The following is an 11,407-nucleotide window of genomic DNA, read 5'->3' as shown; positions in this document are numbered from 1 at the left end:
TGAGAGTGTTAGTGAGTGAGAGTGTGGGTGAGTGAGTAAGTGAGTGAGTGAGTGAGTGAGTGAGTGAGTGAGTGGGTGAGTGAGAGTGTTGGTGAGTGAGTGAGTGAGTGAGTGAGAGTGTGAGTGAGTGAGTGAGTGTATGTGAGAGAGAGAGTGAGTGAGAGTGTGGGTGAGTGAGTGAGAGAGAGTGCGAGTGAGTGAGTGAGTGAGTGAGTGAGTGAGTGAGTGAGTGAGTGAGTGAGTGAGTGAGTGAGTGAGTGAGAGTGTTGGTGAGTGAGTGAGTGAGTGAGTGAGTGAGTGAGTGAGAGTGTGAGTGAGTGAGTGTATGTGAGAGAGAGAGTGAGTGAGAGTGTGGGTGAGTGAGTGAGAGAGAGTGCGAGTGAGTGAGTGTGTGTGTGTGAGAGTGTTAGTGAGTGAGAGTGTGGGTGAGTGAGTGAGTGAGAGAGTGAGTGAGTGAGTGAGTGAGTGAGTGAGTGAGTGAGTGAGTGAGAGAGAGAGTGGGTGAGTGAGAGTGTTGGTGAGTGAGTGAGTGGGTGAGTGAGAGTGTTGGTGAGTGAGTAAGTGAGAGTGTGAGTGAGTGAGTGAGTGTATGTGAGAGAGAGAGAGTGAGTGAGAGAGAGAGTGCGAGTGAGTGAGTGTGTGTGTGTGTGTGTGTGTGAGAGAGAGTGTGAGTGAAAGAGAGAGAGTGCGAGTGAGTGAGAAGAGTGAGTGAGTGAGTAAATCAGTGATAGAGAGTGTGAGTAAGTGAGTGAGTGAGTGAGTGAGAGAGCGAGTGAGTGAGTGATTGACTGGGGCATTATCTGTGCACATGCAGGATTGCTAAGAAGATAGTCTCTTCTCTTTTTTCCACCATTATAGCTTTTCTTGTCAGTTGCCGTTTTGGTATGAGCTTCATGACAGCATGCCTTGATTGCACTTTGAAGCATCCAAGTATTCTTGAGTCACATGGATCTCTGAAAAGTGATTCTGTTTTCTCAAAAAGCCTGCACAGCAACATCTGGCAACCATCATCCGACTCGCTCTCTTCAATGGCCTCACAGCATTTACCTTGATCAAGTATGAAGGCATTATTAGGCCTTTTGAATTTTGGCTCAGAGGCCTCCACAGACAATGGGGATTTTGACATCTTTTCTAGCCGTTTCACCACTTGAGTAAGTGGCTGCTTTCCTGATCTTACTAGTCGCTTCAGCTTCCCAAGATAATTTTCGAAAGGAAACGCACTGCAATCATCAAGACTGCCATAAGCCATTGCCTCCTCTGGTAAATGCACCATTGAATGTACATTGTACACAATGAAGTGGTCTCCATATAGTTCTCCTGCTTTTCCGACAAAGTATTTCATCAGCTCTTTGCTGTAGCTGTTGTGTTCCACTGCAAGTGTAGGGCAAAGCAGAAGACCCAAGGCAACACTGAAGACCATGAAGTGATCATATAGCTGGTCAGCCAGAATTCCTTTAAGCACGATCTTTCCTGTGTAAACAGCAAACTGCCGCAGTTCCGTTGCCTTCCATCGGTCAACGTCTTCCAAATTTCTAGGTTTCCGGGCAAAACAGCTAGGAATGACCTTTCGAAGTGACAGCAGCCTTTGGGTCACATTGCTTATTTGCTCAGCAGACATTCTCACTTTCCTGTCTCCTCTAACCCACACTGTTATTAGTTTTTTCATTACTCCCAGGCAAGCTTGATGCATGTAATCAATCGGGAATTGTTGTACCATGTCTAGTGGGAGGCTCAGAAAGGGGGACACAAGAGTGTCCTCATTTTCTTGACGTCTAGTCATTTCAGCGCGGAATGTGTCGTTGCTTCGTAAAGTGAGGTTATCAACTTCTTGGTAGGTCACACGTCCATCCACCCATGTACCCTTCTGTGTGCATTTATCACACCCATAGTATCCAGAATATTGTTTGATCTTTTTTACCATGGCTCTTGCGGGTGCGTCACACACAACACATCTGATTTTTATTTCTTTTCCATCCAAACCATTGTCCAAAAGTTCCTGGATGTCCTTTATGGCTTCTTCAGTAAAATCCAAATTTGTTGGTTTGGTGGGACCAAGTGTCAGTGTGACAGGGAAGACACAGACGGGTGGCAGGTGAATGGCACAGAGAATGGGCCAAAGATTTGTTTTGCTGCTTTTAAAAATAGGCAGGCCATCTATATTAAATGATAGCTCCAATGTGCTAACTCCTTCTGTAATCTCTCTTGGATAGCGCTGCAGCTGTTCAAGAAGGCTCTCTCTTAAGTTAAAATGGACACACTCCATTCCTGATTTTGCCACTGATGTAATGAGTCTTGGAGTTTTCAGCAGTGTCCTTGCTGTTGATGGAAGCTCTGGGTGTCCATTTTTTTAAAGTCCTTTCAGGAGATCATCTAGGGCATTATGCTTGATGAGGTGTTTTGTTGCCCATTCTTGTAAAAATGTTGAGAGTGAAGTTTGGGTCACTTTGTTTTCATCCTCGATATCTGAATTGCAGTTTTCCTCTCTGGACACATCGGCCACACTGTCAGGTCCTGAACTGGAGTTCTCCCAACTGACCCCAATTTCTACATCTTCAGAAACACTTGAGATGTCTTCCTCAGTGTAATTTTCTTCATTAATTCTTTCTTGAAGGGTTACTGGATGAACTGATGACTCTTCTCCAATTTCATTACACCTTTCATGCAGTGATCTCCGTGCATATTTCCACTGCCGTGTGTAGCGTTGCCTCTTGGTTTTTGAATCCATTCTAAATCCAAATTATTAGACTTGTTGAAAATGTGGTACTGGCATATTTTGCAATATTTCATTATATCTATTAGCAGCCAGTCTTCAGGTTTTTACATCAAAATGTTATTTGTTAATAGTTGAATTGTCAATTTCCCATATAAATATAAACCATTTCAAGGACATAAACAATAAATTGGTTGGAATTCTACTGCTCATGTCTGAAGGCCCTGAAGCATTTCCGGTGGGGCCATTTTTAAATCTCAGGTTTATAAAAAAAATAAAAAAAAATAAATAAAAAAAAACCATGAACCTTTTAAGTCTAGTGAAAAGGCAACAGTTACACATCACACTTAAAGGGTTAGTTCACCCAAAAATCAAAATGATCTCAGTTTTTACTCACCCTTGTGTTGTTCTAACCCTGTAAGACTTCCATTTATCATCGCATCACAAAATATTATATTTATGATGGAATCTGAGTGCTGGATAAGTCCTCCATAGACATACAAGTGGCTTAAACTTGCTCGATCAGTAAACGTATTAAGACATTGTTTAAAATAGTCCAAGTGACTCCAGTGGCTCAACCATACATTTATCAAGTGACTAGAATACTTTTTCTGCGACAAAAACAAACAAATATAACATATTTATTCTAATATCCATTTACTCGTGCTGTGCTTCAAAGCTGTTTACGTAGTCTATCTGCGCAAGCTTCTGGGTTCTACGTCACCACGCAGGTCATGTGTATGACATAGAACCCAGAAGCTTGCGCAGATAGACTACGTAAACAGCTTTGAAGCACAGCACGAGTAAATGGATATTAGAATAAATTTGTTATATTTGTTTGTTTTTGGCGCAGAAAAATTATTCTTGTCGCTTGATAAAAGGATGGTTGAGCCACTGGAGTCACTTGGACTATTTTAAACGATGTCTTAATACGTTTACTGATCGAGCAAGTTTAAGCCACTTGTATGTCTATGGAGGACCATCATAAATATAATATTTTGTGATGCAATGATAAATGGAAGTCTTACAGGGTTAGAATAACACGAGGGTGAGTAAATACTGAGATCATTTTGATTTTTGGGTGAACTAACCCTTTAATTTGTTTAAATGCGTCTTTTCTTCTCCACCTGTTTTTGTATGACCCTGCTGACCAAATGAGCATTTCACCGTCCAATAGTTATGCCTTAACTGCAATTTAATGCATCCTTCTCATGGGCATTTCATAATTTGTGACTCTTCAGTCTGAGCTAAATCTCTTTTTTGGCTTATTTTATCTGTAAAAAAAAAAAAAACGTGTATATTGCTAGTTGCTTAGTATCCATCCTTCTACCTTCACTGCTGCAATCCAGGGGCGTTTTTCGGAAATCTAAATTCTTTGATTTCCGAGAGCAAGTTTTGGGCCTGAGAGAACATCCAACCACTGAAAAACATGCTCCTTATTTTAATTTTAACATTTTATTCGCGTGAATAAGAAAATTAATCACACAATTGCCTTAAAAATGCCCTCCTGCCATAGTTTTGAATGTGCGTGCGGACTAACCGTCTGAGGGCCAAACACATCACCTCCTTACATCTACAAATAGCTGTTGAAATGGTCTATAAACATAACAGTTTTCTTAAATATATGAATGCATGTTTATTTAAACCAACATTACTGAGACCACCTTAACATGAATATAAAGAATATTACTTACCCTGAATGTGGCAAGACAAAAATGTGAAGGAGGTGGAGAGACGTGGAGGTGGGGAAGATGATGCAAAAACTATTACATGAAAAAAAATATATATATAATAATATATTACTCATAAAAACTAAAATGTATTCAACATTACAAATGCTGTATGCATGCTGTAAATTATGCTTTTGTGAATATCAAAGGAGAAAAGAGAAATAGGAGTGAGATGTCTGTATAAATTCAAATGTTTTCAGTTCCAACAGTGAATATTAATTAATTTAAAATTATGACGAAACTGGCAAATCAGAGATGCAGAATTCCATTCTATTCATTCTTTTTTTTTTAAGAATAGTCTCTTTAATGACTTCTTTAAGACATTAATAACATGCTGAATGATGTTGCTTTTGATTGATCTTAACCCAAATACTGAGAGGTATCTGATAATCAGTCAAAATAAATACTCACCAAGCCAAAGATGCTCTTGTGGTGTGGCTCTTAGAAGAGCCTTTGGGGTGTATGTAGCTGCTGTTGACAAACAAAAGAGGGAAAAGACCAAATATGAGTAAAATATGTCTGAAAATAGGTTTTCAGTTCCATCAGTGATTATTGATTCATTAATGTGTTATGACGAAACTGGCAAATCAGATATGCAGGATTCCATTCTATTAATTAATTAATTTAAATAATGAACCATTTAATGTATTCATTAAGATTATAACATGCCACATTAAGTAGCTTTAATTTATATATTGATCAATTAGCATATGATGAATGTGGCAAATTTGAGTTGTAGGTTGACTTCTACTTACAACGATCAATGGCAATTGACACTGAGAAAAAAAAGAGAGAAGAGAATAAATTATTTGCTTTGTAGCCTGTACATTCTCAAAGTTTCTCAAAGACTCTGATGAATAGGCCTACATAATCCACATTAAGATGCATTATACATAACAATTGTGTTAAGTTTCATAATTTATTTATAGTAAAGTTTCTATTAGAATGTATTATTTTATTATTGTTCATATAACTGTTTTATTATGTTTGTACATAACGTTATTACGTATTTTATTTGTATTTGATAACCTGTTTCAAAAACGTTAATGCCAAAAGCCCCTTTGAATTGAATTGAAAATTGAATTGAGAAAGAGAGCTCGCAGTCAAACCTGTGACAACGCACTATTTTCCATACAAATTAAAGATATTGTGAAGCACTGTATAACTATTCTCTTTTCAAGGAATATTATGACATAATTCTCAAACGAAAGAGCGTCTCTCAAACGGAGCGTATTGGCTCCATCGGCAATGACGTTGTCACAGATTCAACCAACGTCTTCTCACTGACGTCACTCACTTCTAAAACTTGTCTTCCGCCGACTATATGCTTCCGCCCCTATGAAACACTACGTAAACTAAATCGAGGCAAGAGAGAGAATGAAATGAATAGTCTGCTCGGTCTGCGGGGGGCTCACGTGACTCCTCCGTGGTCGATGGTGGTGAAACGGGCTCTGGGTCTGCTGTGCTCTGAATCGGGGCGCGACTTTCTCCAGACACCTCACGACGGCTTCCCTCCAACTCAGCCGGTGGTGTTTGGAAGGTCGATGGTGTTGTGGAAGTTCGTCCTGATCCAGAACAGGTTCTTTAGGGTCTCGTCGTCCAGGGAGCTGATGACCGCCAAACAAAGAAAATTCTTGAAAAAAAGAAAAAGAAATTAGGGCTCTCCTGAGCCAGGAAGATAAACTTTTCCCGTTCGTACATATTGGGCGGTCCAATCATCTGTCACACTCGATCGTGTTCAGGCAGGAAGACAAAGACAGAAGGATCAAGATCAAAACATTCAAAGTTTAATAATTCCTGAAGCAGGCAGACAGTTGATTAAAAAAAAAAAAAAAAAAAAACACAACGGTGATCGGACAGAGAATGAATGTGGGGGACCAACTTGTTTCATGCGTCCTTCACAAAGACAAATCTGCCCGATTCCAGCCATGCTGAAGCACCCCCAGATCATCACCGATCCTCCACCAAATTTCACAGTGGGTGCGAGACACTGCGGCTTGTAGGCCTCTCCAGGGGTCTCGTTTATAACCGTTGCGTACGCACAAAACAGGCCCTGAAAGAGGCGTACGCCACTTCCAACGCACAAGTTGTGATTTATAAAAACAAACTTGATGGGAAAATTTGCGCACCTGCACGCAAACTCTGACCCATGCGTACGAACGTTTTGGAGATGGAGCAGTTTGGCGACACCGATGGTGAGCTGGAGTTAAATGTCTTTTTGGTCACTTTTAGACAGAAAATCTAAAGACATACAGAAAGAAAATACAAAATATATGGACAAATATCCATCCCTTCTTAAATGTCCGCGCCAGCGAGCGCGTTGGGCCGTTTAGTGAAACTGACGCAAATAATAAATAAAATAATGATTTAAACTATGTTTTACTTCTGATATAAACATTTCGATTAAATATGCCATTCAAATTAATGGAGTTAAACACTTAAACATGAAATCATTACTGAGAAGTTACAACATTTTTTATAGCCTATTCAATCTATAGAAATATTTGTTGTGGATGCGATGTTTTTGAACACTTTTCCTGTTGCGTGCTGTGTTTTAATGTTTTAACCACAGAGATAATTGCTTATCATGATAATACCAGATTGTCTGAGAAAATAGTTTCGTGCAAATAATGCCCAAGGCCTATCTGTTTCCATTAAAAATATAAATCAATTAAAAATACAAGTCGGCCAGTGGAAAAGATTGAGAAAAACTTTCTCTGAAATGTATTTACCACTATTTGATTTATGTATTCAAAAACAAGGCAAGGATAGGCAACTACATGATTTTTATTAATGTAATGTGTCTTGTACCGTTAAACGTTATCACGTGGATGAATAATCATATGCATAGTAAAACTAGGCGTTGTAAACTCCATATATGGTTATTTCGGGGTGGAGAAGCATGTGCGCACAATCTTCTGCTGACTGGGATTATAAAGTGAATTCTGCACAGGTTCTGGCGTACGAACGGTTTTATAAGTCTGAATATTTTTTTGCGTACGCCATTTTTGGCTTTGGGGCGCACGTACACTTAAGGTTCCTACACACAGTTTTATAAATGAGACCCCAGGTGTTGGACAAAGCTGAAAATTGATGATCTGGGGGTGCTTCAGCAAGGCTGCAATCGGGCAGATTTGTCTTTGTGAAGGACGCATGAATCAAGTCATGTACAAGGTTGTACTGGAAGAAAACTTGCTTCCTTCTGCTCTGACAGTGTTCCCCAACTCTGAGGATTGTTTTTTTCCAGCAGGACAACGTCACACAGCCAGGCCAATCAAGGTGTGGATGGAGGACCACCAGATCAAGACCCTGTTGTGGCCAGCCTAATCTCCAGACCTGTACCCCATTGAAAACCTCTGGAATGTGATCAAGAGGAAGATGGATGGTCACAAGCCATCAAACAAAGAATTAAATTTTTGCACCAGGAGTGGCATAAAGTCACCCAACATCAATGTGAAAGACTGGTGGAGAGCACGCATGAAAACTGTGATTGAAAATCAGGGTTATTGTATTGTGTTGTTTAAAAATGAATATGAACTTATTTTCTTTCCATTATTCAAGGTCTGACAACTCTGCATATTTTTTTTTGTTATTTTGACCAGTTGTCATTTTCTGCAAATAAATGCTCTAAATGACAATATTTTTATTTGGAATTTGGGAGAAATGTGGTCAGTAGTTTATAGAATAAAACAAAAATGTTAATTTTACCCAAACAACTAGTAAAACCAGAGAAACTGATAATTTTGCAGTGGTCTCTTAATTTTTTCCAGAGCTGGATATATATATATATATATATATATTCATTAGTGTTCTGAATATGAACGAAAGTCTTATGGATTTGGAATGACATATATAAATGACATATAATGAAACAATATTTTCATTTTGGGGTGAACTAACCCATTTAAAGTATGATCTGATTAACCATGCTTTCCATAAACAAAACAAGCCATAGGCCTACATTTTAATAAAATAACATATATTATAAAGCCACTTTAATGGCATTAGGTTTTTTTTTTTTTTTTTGTTAATTACATTTGATAAACTACACTTTCAACAAAACATTCGCAGGTCTGTAAATGGTGTTTTTATACATATTTTGCTGTGGTTTCGGATGAGTTTGCGCTGCATATACACAGTTCTGACCAGCAGGGGTCGCCAGCGCGTCGCGTTTCGAGCGCTTCATTACAGAGAATCATTCGAAAAGCTTCTTTCTCTTATCACCACTGCTGTTACTATCACTAAATCCTTCTTTATACTTTCGCTTAACCTTCATGCTGCATTAGGAAATTTTTGGTCATTTTCAGTTTAATTTCTTTGACCATTTTGGCTGTTTTAATGCAAATGGTAGCCTATTGGCAAAATTGTGACTTTTTGGATACATTTTAAAATTTTGATCCCATGTTGCATAATATGTATAACACACACTGTGTAGATCAAATAGGAACATATAGCACCATAATGACCAAAAATGGCCCATTGAAACCCATTAAAAAGGTCGTTTAAAGCCAGGGCCGTCATTAATACATGAATCATGACTTATGTTGAAACATCCTTTCATTTTGAAGCAAAAGCATTATATTTGCATTATATAGTGTATTCCACCAGATGACGTCACTACATAGGTATTCCCTATGGGGGGAAATGCACGTTATTTTCCTGGTTTCCACTAGGGGCACTATTGACTGTTATGAAGCATTTTAATGGCTCAATGATCTAAAATGATGTTTCTGAGTATGTGTGGATGTCTGAGAGCAATGTGTGTCTGCGTTGACAAAAGTGTGTGTGTGTGTGTAGGGCCTAAATATAATACATGGTGTTTTGGCGAGTGACAAAAATCATAATATCCTGAAGGTCATATTTTACCATTTCTGTCTATACTCTCTCTCTCTCCCTCTCTCTGTGTGTGTGTGTCGGTGGTGTAGGATGTGTGTGTAGGCGTGTATGTGTGTGTGTGTGCATTTAGCAAGAGAAAGCGCTTCTCACTGCATTATTTTGATTTGGCTGAACAATGACCCCATTTTGTTTTGAAGTTTTTGATATGTTTGATATGTTTATACTTATAACACACATCGACTTGATGCAACCTGGACACATCATCAGTGATGTTACCTGGGGTCACGGAGTGTTTCGGGTCTTTCGAGCATCATGCACTCTCACCCAGGCGACCCAGCCGGGGTTGATCAGGCCCCAGCTTGTGTCCAGGTATCCCTACCCCACCCATGGTTCTCCTCTCCTTATCCACAGCCACCTTGAGGCAACTTCTGCTGACTCCGTGACCTCCTTGATAGCCCTTCGCTTACTGGCCCCTATGATGCCCAGGATGTTATAGGCACTGCAGAGAGACTGGCCAGCAAACCCTCTGCATCCCACCTCAATGGGCTCACACCGCACTCGCCACCCATTGTTCCGACACTCCTCCACTAGCTCAGCGTATTTTGCCCTCTTCCTCTCATTGGCCTCCTCGATACGGTCCTCCCAGGGTACGGTGAGTTCTAGGAGAACGATCTGCTTGGAGGTCTCTGAGATAAGTAACATGTCAGGCCACAGTGTTGTGGTGGCGACAGTTTCTGGGAATTTCAGTTGCTTCCCCAGGTCAACTTTCAACTCCCAGTCTTGTGCTGTTGCTAGCAGGCCAGATGAGGCGGCCCAGGCAGCTAGTGGTGGCTTCTCCCCTGCCCGGACAAAAGCAATGGTGTTCTTCACTGGGCGAAGGCACTTGCAGTGGCCAATTCCACAGCTGATGGTATTTGCTATAGCCTTCAGGACTTGGTCATGGCGCCACCAGTAGCGGCCCTCGCCCAGGGCCTTCGAACAGCAGCTGAGGATGTGCTCCAGGGTCCCCCTCTTCAGGCAGAGGTTGCAGGCTGGTGACTCCACCAATCCCCAGCTGAACAGGTTAGATGGGCTCGGTAGTACATCGTAGACAGCCTGGATCAGGAACCGTATTCGATGAGGGTCTGCTTTCCACAGCTCTGCCCATGAGACTCTGCGGTCCACTGCATGCTCCCATTTTGTCCAGGCTCCCTACTGCCACATTCCAACCATCCTGCTGGTCCGCTGAACAATGACCCCATTTTGTTTTGAATTTTTTGATATGTTTATAGAATTTTAGAAAAAAAAATTCATGTTCATGGTGATCTTGTAGTTTTGCTTTCTTTCTAGAGCAAATTTTGATGTGTAGGGAGACAGGCACAGGTTATAGTCACCTAGTAGAAATCAGGAAAATGTTTGCAATACTGCAGATGTTTGCAGTATGTCAATTATTTGAAAAATGGTACCAACTGGTGGAAAACAGTAAAAAGTAAATATTTTACCCCAAGGCTTGGTAATGACAGGGTATTTGAATAGAAATTATGATTTTATGATATCATGACAGTGGGTTCAAAAATGGATATTTTAATGGGTTTAAATAGGATCAAATTTGTCCTTAACATGCTATTGTGTGATTTTTAAAAAAAATCTGACATAGCACAAAAAATAAAAATGCACCAAAAATAATGTTGCTGCTAATCTTTGCAAGACTCTTGCAGTCTTTGCTAATTCAAGACTGTGATAATCCAAAGCCAAGGTTTTCACTTTGCATTTAGTATATGGAAAATAATTAAATTTTTGTGTTTTTTCCTCTTATACAAATTGATGGTATCGTCACCAAAACTGGAAATTAAAGGGTTAAAATCCTGAAATTAAATAAATATTTGGTAGTTATGATGAGGACTGATGCTGGTTAAAAGATTTAACTCAGTAAAAGTGGAAAATAATAATAATATATAATATTTTAGGCAGTGTTTAATATGTGACCATTTTTGGTCCTTATCGCGCGAAGTGTGATTTTTAAAAAAAATCTGACATAACACAAACTCTTTAAATGCACCAGAAATAATGTTGCCGCTAATCTTTGATATATTCAAGACTGTGATAATCCAAAGCTAAAGTTTTCTCTTTGCATTTAGTGTATGGAAAATAA

The 11,407-nt window shown here is 39.7% G+C and overlaps 1 protein-coding gene and 1 long non-coding RNA gene across 4 annotated transcripts in view; one reads left to right on the top strand and one right to left on the bottom strand.

Annotated features, from left to right (window-relative positions):
- The window catches only part of LOC311304386 (uncharacterized protein), a 12,405-nt gene extending 7,137 nt beyond the window's left edge, over positions 1-5,268 (bottom strand). For all 3 annotated transcript variants that reach the window (XM_084431358.1, XM_084431355.1, XM_084431357.1), the window contains exons 1-4: positions 5,196-5,268; positions 4,852-4,911; positions 4,405-4,473; positions 1-2,726 (exon numbers count right to left, since the gene is read on the bottom strand). The exon at positions 1-2,726 is cut by the window's left edge and continues 779 nt beyond it. The gene's annotated coding sequence lies outside the window, so the exon portion shown is untranslated. The remainder of the gene's footprint in view (positions 2,727-4,404; positions 4,474-4,851; positions 4,912-5,195) is intronic.
- LOC311304387 lies at positions 5,256-8,181 on the top strand. Its single transcript, XR_014629918.1, has 2 exons — positions 5,256-6,635; positions 7,688-8,181. It is a non-coding gene; the product is annotated as an uncharacterized lncRNA (long non-coding RNA).
- Positions 8,182-11,407: the final 3,226 nt, after the last annotated feature.

This window comes from Rutilus rutilus (assembly GCF_951802725.1).
Source record: "Rutilus rutilus genome assembly, chromosome: 15".
In the NCBI taxonomy this organism is placed as follows: domain Eukaryota; kingdom Metazoa; phylum Chordata; class Actinopteri; order Cypriniformes; family Leuciscidae; genus Rutilus; species Rutilus rutilus.
This window is presented reverse-complemented; position numbering and strand designations above follow the sequence as displayed.